The following is an 8,722-nucleotide window of genomic DNA, read 5'->3' on the forward strand; positions in this document are numbered from 1 at the left end:
TTGTTTCTTCTACTATTGAATAAATATATATAGTACTTAATTTAAAAAAAGATATTCATCTAATATAAGGTGACCAGATTTTAACATTGGTAAAGCGGGACACCATTGACCGGGGGTGGGGTGGAGGGGAGGTGGAGGGGGGGTTCTTGATTAAAAATTTGGTCTATATTGTAATCGCTTTTGGTTTTTTTAATAAAAGGGAATTCACTTCTTAGATCATCGTTGAATTTGCATCCTCTTTTCTTACTCATTATGTTAAAAATCTGCCGAAACCGGTTTGGCTCAGTGGATGGAGCGTCGGTCTGCGGACTGAAAGGTGCCAGGTTCGATTTTGGTCAAGGGCATGTACCTTGGTTGCGGGCACATCCCCTGTGAGGGGTGTGCAGGAGGCAGCTGGTTGATGTTTCTCTCTCATAGATGTTTCTAGCTCTCTATTCCTCTCATCTTCCTCTCTGTAAAAAAAATCAATAAAATATATTTTAAAAAATCTAAAAAAGTAATTTAAAATTATATTATAAATTATTATATACCTATTGCTTAAAAACACAGTAAGTAGGTACATAATTACATGAACATATTTTATTGTTAGTTTATAAATTAAATTAATTTGATTGTTATAAAGTAACTATATTTTAAAAATTATTTTAATTTTAATCCTATATTTCTTTCTAAATAATAACAATACTAACTTGTATTATTTTTCCTCTGAATTTGCCGTAACGTAAGTCGTAAGTGTCACTTTCAAGGCCGGTGCTAGACTTTTTGCCGCCACTATAAAATATAAATAATATGAGTACTGTCTGCTAAATTCAAGAAAATTTATGTATTTATGAAATAAATAAATAAATTACTTACCTAAATTATCTGAATAGCTGATTTGTAATGACATCACTTGTTTAACTAGCTTACTAGCACGCAGTACAATGTGTATCGTCTGAGAGACAGTTACAAAATGTTTTCGTCGTTGCCAATCCCCAAAAATGCCATTGTTCATTAAGTCCAAACAATGGTGGTCGAATTCTAACAACTGATCAACAATGCGAACTTTGATAAGCAGTTCTCGACAATCAGTTCTCAACAATTATTTGTTATTATTGAAGTTTAACATTATAAAATTAACAAAAATAATATAAAACTCATATCCTGGCTAAATAGCCACATGGCCGCCGAAAACCGTATATTCCCTTCCCGTTCTCCCGCCGTTCCCTAGCTTGTCGTGCATTCTTTCCAAAAATCGGGACTTTTTTAGAACGCCGCGGGACAAATTGTTAAAAATCGGGACTGTCCCCCAAAAGCGGACGTCTGGTCACCTTAATCTAATATCACAGTAAAATACACTCAATTCTAACTTCATCCTTTTTAATATTAAACAAAAAGTTCTAAGACATAACTCCAGTATAAAATTATAATTATGCTATCTAAAACTAACCCTAATTCTACCACTAATCTTAGCTAATACTAGTGCTGCGCCTGGATAAAGCCTTTCATTCTAGGATTAACATTTACTCTCATGCTGAATCTAAATACCAACCTTTTCTTAACTTTATTCCTACTATCAGCTCAGCATCCATATAAAACGTGAAAGCAAATAAGTTTTAATTCATATATAAATTCTGTCTGGAGATGTGACTGACCCTTGCCCTGGTCTGGACTTGGCTCCCTGAAGGCAAACAATGGTAGCAAGTCATAGGTGATAAAAGAAAGGGTTCCTGCTTTGATCTTAGTTTTGATAAAATGATGGGGTTTAATTCCTTACTAAGATGAGAGTTTTCTTCCAGAGGGGATGTTAGGAAATCTTTAGGGAGGAAGAAGATAGATTTTTAAAATTTATGTTACAAGGATTCATTCATTTCCTACACATGAAAGACTATAGACAAATTAGAATGTAAAGTCCCAAGTCAACCTTCTTTTTAAAAAAAATAAATTTATTGGGGTGACATTTGTTAATAAAATTTTAGAGGTTTCAAGTGTATATTTTACATGATCTGTATATTGCATTGTGTGCCTTCCATCCAAAGTCAAACCATCAGTGTTCCCTTCTTAATAAGAAAGTGATTGATTTCCAAAGAGAACACAATCCATCAGCTCTCAAGGGGACACGTTTGCTCATTTTATTTATCTAGGAATTTTATTTAATATGTCAAATGTGGTTAATATCTGCCAATTGTTAATTTGACATAATCAATGGGTATTTCACAGAAATAAGGATTATACTTACAGTACAATCAATTTTTCTAAGCACATGGGCATGCTCTTCAAGTAAGGTTGGGGAAATTATTTTTTAAACTGATTTTAAAAATTTGGACGATTGGAAAGAAACTAGAAAAGGTAAAATGAGCTCCCAGATATTCTCAGTCAGCTTCAACAATTATCAACCTATGGCTATTCTTGTTTAATTAATTACATACCCTTCCATGTATTTTTATTTAACATTGTATCATGTTATATAGACATATCTCTATAACTTAGTGACGCTTGATTTTTAAATCAGCTTTGTTGAAATATATTAAAATGTCATAAATTCACTAATTTAAAATGAACTATTCAGTACTTTAAATATATATATATGTATATATATATTTAATATATTTTTATTGATTTCAGAAAGGAAGGGAGAGAGAGATAGAAACATCAATGATGAGAGAGAATCATTGATCTGCTGCCTCCTGCAGGCCCCCTACTGGGGACCGAGCCTACAACCCAGGCATGTGCCCGTGACTGGAATCAAACCTGGGACCCTTCAGTCTGCAGGCCGACACTCTGTCCACTGAGCCAAACCGGCTAGGGCTTCAGTACTTTTAGGTGTATTTATTGAGTTGTTTTAGAATTACCACCATCTAACTTTAGAACTTTTTTCCCACTCTGAAAAGAAACCCCATACCCATTGGCAGTCACCCCCCAATTTAATCCCACCTGCCAGCCCTAGGCAATCACTAATCTAATTTTTTCTGTATAGATTCATCTATTCTGAACATTTTACATAAAAGTAATCATAATATCTTGTCTTTGTGTTGCTTTCTTTTAGCATAGTATTTTCAAGATTCATCCGTGTTGTACCATGGATCAGTACTTTATTTCTTTTTATTGTAAACAATATTTTTATCCACTTATCATTTGGTGGTCATTTGAGTTGTTTTTAATTTTCTTATTAGAAATAATGTGTAAACATTTTTGTGTGGGTTGCTTTTTATTTCTCTTGTGTAAAATTGATGCCTAATAGGGTTATGTATTTTTTTAAAAAAGGTTAAGAATCTTTTGAGGAACCGTCAAACTCTTTTAAATTGGTGGAGCCATTTTCTCTGTCCCTTTGATCTGTCTCTTTGTCCCTTCAAATTAAGAAAACACATACAAAAAAAAATACCAAAATGTTTATTGAATTAAATTGATCCTTAGCTATAAAACGTGCAGTGTTATATAGAATCAAGTCTAGTTACTATGATAAAATTAGATGCCTAACACATATAAAATGAAGATGCATTCACGGTCATTAAATAAAAGAGACAAATCTGTAAATACTAGTATATACCCCAAAGTAGTTTTCTTGTCACATTTCTCCTGGTTTTAAAGGAGATTGCTTAAACAGTAGAAAGCAACGTAATAGAGAAATGTTCCACTTTTCCCATTCCACTTGTGCTTGGGTAGTTGAAGATAAACCATTGGAAGAAATGGTTTAAAATCATTGAGCCTAAAACAACTTGCGTGTGTGATTGTAAAAGCCACGGGGCATTTTTCCCCAATAATACAAGTTAACAAAAGATACTCTGCTAGGCGACAGAATTTATCAGAGTTTTTAAAAGAGTCTATCTAAAGATGACTGAAGTATAACGATTTTAAGAGAAATGACAGGCAGATGTTAATGATAAATATAATTTTTCATACTCTATGTCCTCTAACTTCAGAATTGTGGTATGTTTTATACACACCATTATGTGGTGATACAGGATCAGAGAACACTTTCAAAATAAGCATATCTTCTTACTGTTTACATTTTTTATTATCTTTAACTACTACTATGGGATATTAAAAAGCACTGAAGTCCCTTTATAGTTATATAAATGCAGTGGGTTAAATTGTCCAAAATGGTGTATGTCTCTATTTGATATAAAATGTATGCTGTTTATTCCTGTAGAATACAGAGTAAGGGAAACAGTAACTCAAAACTTTTTATTGACACAAATAACAATAAATGCATTTTTATTCAAACTGATATAGTCGCAAGAACACAGTTTTCCCTTTTGGTTTTAAAAAACATTAAACAGAATATTTTCAATCAGATGGTAACATCCATGGTGCTGCCTGCTCACTTTGGCAACACAGATAGATACTAAAATTGTAAATGATATAGAGAAGATTAGCATGCCCCTTGTACAAGGATGACACACAAATATGTGAAGTGTTCCATATTTAAAAAATAACTCATATGTTGCAAAAAGGATATGTTCAGAGTTTAGGAAAAAGTTTAAAATCTAGCTTGACTGGAAATTAGAAAAGAAGTTTACTTTCCTCATATTGTTAGTTAAGAACCAGTGAGTAAAAAACAAACAAAAAAAACCTGCGCCAGTAAAAATCATTCCTTCATTTGTATTTTATATTTATAGTAGAGGCCCAGTGCATAAAAATTTGTGCACTGAAGGGGAGGTCCCTCAGCCAAGCCAGCCCCCTCTCACAGTCCTCCGGGAGTCCTCAGAGGATGTCCTACTAATAGATCTGTCTCTTTGTCCCTTAGCCATAGTCTGGGCTCCCTCTATGGGAGGCAACCGGGCTGATCAGGGGAAGGCGCCACCCCCACCACCCCACTGCTGCCGCCACTGCCAGCCGCAGTGACTGCGAGGCCTGAACTCCTTGCCTCACAGCTGCTGGGGCTCACAGCTGCCTGAGCCCCGGGCCTCATAGCCACTGGGGCTCACAGGTGCCATGAGCTTTGAGCCTCGCAGCCGCCAGGCTCATGGCTACCTGAGCCCATGGCAGTCGTGAACCCATGGCTGCTATGAGCCCCAGGCCTCTCAGCTGCTGGGGCTCAAGGCTGCCTGAGCCCATTGCTGCCTGAGCCCTGGGCCTCGTAGTCACTGTGGCTTTGTCAGGATGGACGTCCGGATGGACGTCTGGTAGACGGCTGTCCTAATTAGCATATTAACCTTTTATTAGTATAGCTATTTGAGTGTGTGTATGTGCATATGCATACGTATCTCTCTGTGTGTATGTTTTATTGCTAAGGATATATTTTTATAGGACTGTAGGGAATGGGTTGCCAGAGCCAGTGACATAGTGAAATGTCAGAGGGAGAGGCACAATTTTGGAAGCATTATTAGCTGTAATTTTCAGTGAACATGAATGAGCAATGCTGCCCTGACTGGCTGGCCCAGTTGGTTGGAGTGTCATCCTATACATCTAAAGATTGTGGGTTTCATTCCCAGTCAGCACACATGCCTAGGTTGCGTGTTCAATCCACTGTTGGGGCAAGTTTGGGAAGCAAGATGTTTCTCTTTCACATTGATGTTTCTCTCCCTTTCTCTCTCTCTCAAAAAATCAATGGAAACATATCAGTGGGTGAGTATTTTTAGGAAAGCCAAGCTTTCATGGCTCAGTGGTTCAACACAGACCTATGAACCTGTTCGATTCCCAGAGCACATGCCCAGGTTGCAGGCTCAATCCCGAGTGGAGGGGGGTGGTGGTGTACAGGCAGCAGCCAATCGATGATTCTGTCCCTTCCAATCTGAAATCAATGAAAATATATATATTTTAAAAAATAATGAGAAATGATGGTTTGTATTGAGTTTGTTTTTGTGTAAAAGTCTTCTCTGTCTCCTAATGGAATTGTCAGTAAACTCAACAAAATGATGAACCTTGAGGACATTATGCTAAGTTAAGTAAGCCAGTTCCAGAAGTACAAATACTATATGGTTCCTCTTATATGAGGTATCTGAATGGTGGTCACCAGGGACAGGGTTAAGAGATATTGAGAGTTACTAACCAATAGGCATGAAGTTTCAGTCAAGCAAGATAAACAACCATAGTGATCCTATAGTACAACATTGTACCTATGGTGAACAATAATTTATTGTATACTTAAAAATCTGGTAAGTCTCATATTAAATGTTCTTACCAAAATAAAATAAAAATTAAATGATCTTTTAAAAAGAAGCACCAATTATGCACGCATCAAGTCCATTATAAATTTAAAAGCTAAATTTTTATGCATTTTATGTGTAATAAACCTGCCAAATTATCAAAAAGTAAAACAAAGTAGAGTATATAAAAATTACTAGGGTTTATCTTCTAACATGTATTTAATGAAAAGGAGAGAAACCCCCTTTAATGAGAACTAATTTTAATCATCTGTTGAAAATATCTGGAAAAATTGGAAGGTGACTCTATATTATAGGATGACAGAAAAAGAAAAAAAAACCTCAACAATGTAATAAGAAACAGAACTAAATCTAGTGTTACATTGTTTTTATAATTGACCTTTTCCAAGTTATTAGACCTCACTTATTACACAAATAAAAAGTTAAGGAAGTTAATCTAAGGTCCTCCCCAGTATTTACATGATGATTATCCTATATAATAAAAGGCTAATATACAAATAGACTGAACGGTAGAATAACTGGAACAACTGAACAACCAGTTGCTATGATGTGCACTGACCACCAGGGGGTGTATGTGGAACATGGCAGGTGTTGGTTGTGATGGGATGGTGGAGCAGGTGAGCGGGGGCGCCAGACCAAGGCGGGGTGCCGGTCACTGTCATCAGGGCGAGCCTCTGGTGGTTACTGAAAATTCTTTGCTCCCGCGTGCCACGGTCCCACCTGGCGCTCAGACCTGCTGCTGGTGCTGGCCTTGCTCGCGCCCACTGTCAGCGCCAGCCCTGCTCACACCCATAGCTGGTGCCAGAGCCACTGTTCGCACCCACTGCCGGTGCCTGGCACAGGTCCCAATCACTTGGCACCATCAGCGGGTGCGAGCAGTGGCTGCCAGCCCTGATCACCCCTGAGGGCCTTTCCACCTCCCCCTGCTCCTGAGGGGCAATCAGGGCAGCAGCCGCTGCTCACATCTACTGACAGCGCCAGCCCCGATCGCTCTGTGCCATCAGTGCATGGGAGTGGCGGGAGTGGGGCTGCCAGCAGACAGGGAACCCTGGGCTGTGGTGGGAGGGGCCGGGGGGGGGGGCGCAGAGGATGGGCTGAGACCTGCCCCTGTGCCTACTGCAGCCTCGCAGCCCACAGTTTCTTTCAAGTTGCACAAATTCGTGTACTGGGCCCCTAGTAATACAATAAAGACAATCCTTAGGTTTTTACAAAAACCCAAGTAATCACACGATTACAGTATTTGTCTTCTGTATTGACAGAAAAAAATGATACCATTGCAACTAATTGGATGTAAATAACTGGAAAGGAGCAAAGGGAAGGCCAAAGATTAGTCCTAGGCCCAGTGAAGTCTGAGTGACATAGGGAAGGTACCTGTCTGTCAGTCAGACCTGGGAACAGGTCATTGGCCAGAGTGGGCGTGGCCACAGCAAGCACGGGAAGATTTGAGATATATCATCTCTTAAACAAAGGGCCTCTTGTTGCAGGGGGCACACTTGAGCCTCTTGTTGCAGGGGGCACACTCTGTTGGCCCCCCTGCATTGCCCACATGATTCAGGGCCATTTGTACCCTACACACAATGGGCAAATGGACTCCAACTAGCCTAATGCTAAACTGGACCCAGCTCCACCATGGAACAGAAACGCTGGACCCCGGCTTTGCTTTCAGCTCTGCTGAATGCCCAGCTGCATCTCTCCCAGCATTGAATGACAGGAAATGGGACTTTGCAAACTCAGGGATGTAATTCCACGTAAATAAATAGCACCATCCTCCTGTATGAGTCTCAGAAAGTTCTTTTTCTCCAGATATCAAAAGGACCTGATCCCAAACTCCCAGTGGAGGAGGGGATCTACCACTTCCACCAGTGGACACCCCACTTCCACCAATAACAAAAAGGATAAATAAATGTAAAGTTTTTAAAAATTCCACAAACACAAAATATCAGCCTGCTTGTATTTACCAAATGTAAGGCAAAACAATCTGATAGACTGTGACATCAAAACTCCCTGCCCACGCCCCAGTTCCACTATTTTTTTTAAGTCTACATAATATGAATGCAGTTTTCATAGGTAAATGTTTTATAATAATTATAAGCAAAAACAAGGCGGCACCATATTGTGTGATAATTTATGTATAAGTAATTATGCTCTGTGATACTTGACAGCCCATTTAAACATTTTATATGTCAGTATATTTTCTAAGTGCTCATTTCTAAAAACCTGGCTGTCTAATATTGTGCACTTTGCTACCTCTGCATCTATTCTGAATTAGTGTATTTCAGAAATACGTTTGGAAGACAGCACTGCACCTTTATTTTTGACCTATTCTAATTGTTATAAAAATTAGAATTTTTTTATGCCCTTCTGTGGAAAGGAAGGCAAACTCATGATCATTGTCTAACATGAAACATTGGGAAATGATGCTGGTAGTTCAGAAACATATGTCTTGTTTTTAATTTTTTTCCCCCCTCTTGGTGTCAGCTTAACCAGTTTGGTCAATATATTAGCTTTTCCCCAGCCAACAGTCCTAAAATATAACCTGACAAATGGTAGCCAATATATCAGTCTTCCAATTCAGAGACAATTTTTTTAAATACAATCCAGTCAAATCAATGCCTTCTCACTCAGGAGAGTCTGTG

General features: G+C 38.4%; 1 non-coding gene across 1 annotated transcript; it reads left to right on the top strand.

Annotated features, from left to right (window-relative positions):
- Positions 1-4,304: 4,304 nt before the first annotated feature.
- Positions 4,305-4,408, top strand: LOC114233864 (U6 spliceosomal RNA). The gene has a single exon (XR_003620053.2). It is a non-coding gene; the product is annotated as a U6 spliceosomal RNA (small nuclear RNA).
- Positions 4,409-8,722: the final 4,314 nt, after the last annotated feature.

This window comes from Eptesicus fuscus, chromosome 20, assembly GCF_027574615.1.
Source record: "Eptesicus fuscus isolate TK198812 chromosome 20, DD_ASM_mEF_20220401, whole genome shotgun sequence".
Taxonomy (NCBI): Eukaryota; Metazoa; Chordata; class Mammalia; order Chiroptera; family Vespertilionidae; genus Eptesicus; species Eptesicus fuscus.